Source organism: Cnephaeus nilssonii, assembly GCF_951640355.1.
Source record: "Cnephaeus nilssonii genome assembly, chromosome: 21".
Lineage (NCBI taxonomy): Eukaryota > Metazoa > Chordata > Mammalia > Chiroptera > Vespertilionidae > Cnephaeus > Cnephaeus nilssonii.
Window position 1 is genome coordinate 19,666,692 of NC_137092.1, and position 5,080 is coordinate 19,671,771.

Consider the following 5,080-nt stretch of genomic DNA (forward strand, 5'->3'; position numbering starts at 1 on the left):
TACAAATCCTAGGAGATGAAGTAAATAACTTAATAGGGACTTCGGCTTACTTTTGTCTGGTCCCCACATATAAATAATCTGCATTTATAAATAATCTCTTGAAAATGAAAATGTATCTCAGGAAATTGTTAGCCAGTAAAAATTTGTTTATGAACAAAGAAAGGAAAGATATTTACGTAGAATTAGAAAGTGCCAGAATTTTTCAATTACTTTGGTCTCATATTTATAGATGTACACTGGGTCCTAAGAAGTCACTCCCATTTTTTCAACTATAATCTGCATTTTATAGCTTAAATTCTATGTTACATCGTAAGTGACATTTATAAAATCTCAGTACAGTGCTCATGTACAGCAAGGTCTATAGTAGTGAAGGATGGGATAGGAGAGCTACCCTGTGTTTTTTATATAAGAATGATTTAAAAATAGCAATACTTCATTAAAAAAATAGGTATCTGACAGTTAGGAACTCTGTCTTACTCATCCATGTTGGTAAGTACCTGGTGCTAAGCGATAAGAGGGTGCTCAATATGTCCTGACACAGAAACATGAACAGAATTAGACTTGAGTCAACAGGGAAAACCGAGTATCCTCTGTAGTTTATTCTCATATTCTTGTCTTGGAAATATCACCTTGGAGATGGTGTTAACAATAAGAAGCAGCAAAGGTCTGTTCTAATATTCCTCCTTGTCTTGCTGGCTAGTGCTCTTGACATCATTCTGTTGAGTTGTCTTCGATAATGTTCAGGTTTTGTATTTGCCTGAGGCATGTGTGAACAGAAGCCCAGTTATAGTGAACAATTTGGAATGATGACCTCCCCAAAAAGAGTGAAAAAGAACCTCAGAGAAAACTGAGTGATGGACATGTAAAACAAAAATAATTATTTTCCCCCTTTTCAACTTTTACATGTTTTAAAAAGATGTAATTCATTTCAGGTTATTGATGAGGCTATTTCCCCTTGAGCTAAAAGCTTATATAACACATTTTCCATGTATAAATTATTTTACATATGTATTCTAAAGCCCTTGGATGTAGAGGGGAAATGGGTAGTCGTTAGCAAGTTCTGGCCTGTTCCTTTTTAGTTATGTTTTGCTAGAGGAGTACAGGTATAAGCTCTCTATTTGAACTTGGGAAGCAAGGAGGTTTGGATAGCCATTCTGTAGGTTTATAGAGGTTTATAGAATTCTATACAAATGCTTAAGTCTAGATCCCTCAACAAGTTCATTCGGCTCGGTGTTCCAAGTCTAGGTGTAGCTGACAATCTTTACATCGTTTCTTGTAATAAAATATAATTAGTTTTTATATTAGATCCCTGTTCCCCCCTTCCACCCCATTTAATTAGTTCCTCTATTCCTTTTCCACATCTGCCATTTGGAGGAAGTCTGTACATCAGAGTGATTTGGTGAGCACCCTCTTCACTTCACTGCATTTCCTGTCACAGTCATTTGTTTTAAAATGATACATGATCATTGGAATTATGAAAGACAACAACAGACTAATCCTCCAAAGAACCCTTTGTGTATTCTTCCTCATACTAGTTATATAGTCAGTTTTTTGCTTGTCATGTATTACTGAGGTGACTTTATTAGGGAAAACATCATTTAAAAATGTTAACGGTTGCTATAAACCATCACTTGCAGCTCTCAGCGGACATCGGCACAGCTGCAATCTGAGTGAGTTTCTCTTTCAGCTGCTGGAAGTCTTTCAGTGCCTGTTCCCATGGAAATGAGAGGGCCGGGTGGGTAGAAGTGAGGGTTGAAATATACATCTCACAACCTTCTTTTTCTTGCCTTCTCACAGTTTCTGTGGGAATGGGAACATAAATGCCACTCCACACCAAGCTTTGGGGAGCAATCCTTTACGTGTAAGCAAAGGTAAACGGACTTAACCGGGCACAGAGAAAGTTCATCTTCTGGCCTTTCCTTTACCTGTGTGGCCAACCCTAATATGAAATACACCCTCCTTTGATCTGCTCTACATATAAAAGTGATTCAGTCAATTTTAGAAAGCCAGTTTGATATTACTTTTTTTTTCCAAAATGAGAATTCTCTTCGACTTATTCTTATTGATTGTCAGATATATATATATATATATATATATATATATACACACACACACACACACAGTGTGTGTGTGTGTGTGTGTGTGTGTGTGTGTGTGTGTGTGTGTGTATTCTTCGTGTGTTAAGCATTTAGTATGCTGAATGTTTTCACTTTTCCTCTTATGTTTTCCCCCACCAAGATTAAAGAACTGAATTTCAATTTAGGGAGCAGCATCAACTGCATAGCATAAAAAATCTTCTCAGATCGTCTCATTCTTATGCACTGTTTTAGAAATTGCCCCCACAGAGCAGAGGTAATTATTGGCTCTGTCAAACATGTCAAGGAAAACTGCCATTTTTAATTGGTGATCACAATCTTCTCATTCAGGTAACAAAAGTACCCTATGCTAAGTGGATTTTGGTGTCTTTCCACTTTTCAGCTCTATGTCATCACATATCTCGTTTAATACCCATACTCAAGGAAAATATATGTGCAAGGCCCTTTGTCTGCCTTTTTTAAAAATTTCAGTATTTTAACTAATTAACAAAATCCACTTAAATCCCGAGATATTAAGAATATACCTAACTGAACCAACCTGCTTTAGGCATCTATGAAGTATTCAGCTTTGTTTTAGGACAAAGCTGGAGATACCAAGTTTAGTTTTGTTTGCTTTAAGGCATCTTATTTAGGTTAGGAAAATTCACACCCCAGGCAAAGCTTTTAACAGCCATATATGATTATTAAATGCTGTATAACTAATTCTAAAGAAGTTTAAGGAGGGGAGGGATCACTTGACCTAAGTCACCAGGAAAGACTTGCTTTAACAATATCTCTTTTATTGGTTTTAATGGTTCTTTCTTTCCATTTCTATTGTTATCTTCTTCACAAAGGCTTTTTTTCCTGAACTATTTTCATAACTTCCTAAATAGTTTCATTTGCCACCTTTTTCCTTTTCTTTGTCCTCCCATTTAGTTTAACATATACATCATTTCCAGAGGAACATTTTTCCCCCTTAAGTATATTTTTATTGATTTCAGAGAGGAAGGGAGAGATAGAAACATCAATGATGAGAGAGAATCATTGATCAGCTGCCCCCTGCATGCCCCCTACTAGGATTGAGCCTGAGGGAATAGAATTTTGACCTCCTGGTTCATAAGTCAATACTCAACCACTGAGCCACATCCACCAGGTCAAATGAACATTCTTACCAGCACACTTTTGATCTTTCTTTTGCCTGATTTTAGAACGTCAGTGACTTCTTATCAATACTGGGATAAGACCTTTAAAAAAATAATTCTAATGTCAAATATTCTGCCTTATAAGCCCTATAAGCTATTGAAACAGTAAAGATTTTTTAAGAGTTTTAGGTTCTTTTCTATTCCAAATTGCTTCTTATATCCAGAATGGGTGCAAACATCTGTTAAGACCATGTGCCTGATTGTAGTTTCAGAAAATATGGTCAATGAACTAGCAACTACCAAAATAGCTTTACACTTTCAATTGGCGGAGATCTAGATCTTCCACCATCTGACTCCAGTATATTCTTCCCAGCCTGCTCTGCAGGTGCCTCACACCAGGGCACCCATCTCCTCATCCAGACAAATATAGCTGCTTAGATAGTTGGGAGGCCCATGATTTTTAGCTTCATGCCTTTGCTCACAGCAGTTTCTTCTGCTTCCTTTATGGAATAAGAAAAGAAGTGAGCAATAATGAGCTGTTCCTCCATATCTTGCCCCTCTCTGTACCTTTTACAGGCCTACCCTACGGTTATACTCTCCGTAATTTACATTAAGATAGTCCAACCTACACTGTGTGATATAACGTGTGTTTGTTTTAATCTACACCTTGGACTTGATTAATATTTGCAGTACCCTGATATGGAAATACACAGTCTAGGGGTAGTTGGTTGCCATTGGAAAGATCCTAATCGGGAGATAACCACTTTAAATTTAACCTACTTATATTTAAGTCTATACCAGAGGGTTTTCCAATTAGCACAAAGGATATTGTAATTTTAAATTGGATTGGCTAGAAATACTACCAGGCCCCTCTAGCCTTGCATAGATTGCAAGTAAGATTCTGACAAGCCAGGCAGTTTGGCCCCTGAGAGCACCCGGGCCAAGTGAAGCTCCCCACCTCCTGGAAAGGTGGTGGGAAGAAAACTAAGGCCTCGCCTGCCTGCAGTCCTTGGAGGCTACTGATATCTACTTAAAAAAACCCTGACACTTGTCAATGGTCAATAGCAAAAGCTCCCTCTAGGACAAGACAATGCTTATGTGCAAGCTCCTCCTTAAAGTCTGTCCTAAATTTCCTGGTGGATTTGTGAAAACATTTTCTCTCAACCAATGATAGCATGAGGCTTATATGTCTGTAATGGCATTAATCAAATTTTATACTTTTTGTAAGTTTATTGATGAAAGGATTGTGTCATAGGTGTCTGTCCAGCATAGCATCTGGCACTGTGCCTTGCACACTGTTGATATTTGTTGAAATAATGAGCACATATATGTGCTTCCCAATCCTGTAAGGAACAGACCCTGCATTGGGTCATGGGGACACTGGGAGCCATGTGTGGGTTCCCAGAATTCCATTGGTTCAGTGTTCACACTCTTAGGGAGTCCGTAGTAATTGCCCATAACTACATCGGCTCTAGTTGGCCATCGGTACAAAGCTGCATTGGTGCTGCTGTCAATACCAGAGGAAAGTAGCATTATGTATGCCATCCTATTTTAGAAATTCATACCTAAGTGTATTTCCCATTGCTGTTTGTGCCAGCTTTGACTCTTAATGATAAAGACAGAAAAATCTTTAGGGAAAATTATTTTTCTTGTATATCTCTCAGCCAAATCGAGGCAGTATATATAGCTTGGTGAGTAGATAAAGAAGGTTAAAATGACAACACAAGGCCAGGAAGAAAAAATAAAAAAGGCATAAGTATAGCACATATTTTTAAAAACAAAACAAATAAAACAATGTTAGTAAATGGTAGTGTTGTATAGTAGTTCGGAGCAAGGACTTTAGACCTTGTCTCTTGGTGGAAT

The 5,080-nt window shown here is 37.6% G+C and overlaps 1 protein-coding gene across 8 annotated transcripts in view; it reads left to right on the forward strand.

Moving 5' to 3' along the window:
* The window catches only part of RABGAP1L (RAB GTPase activating protein 1 like), a 462,901-nt gene that overhangs the window by 417,391 nt on the left and 40,430 nt on the right, over nucleotides 1-5,080 (forward strand). The gene's annotated exons all lie outside the window — the stretch shown is intronic.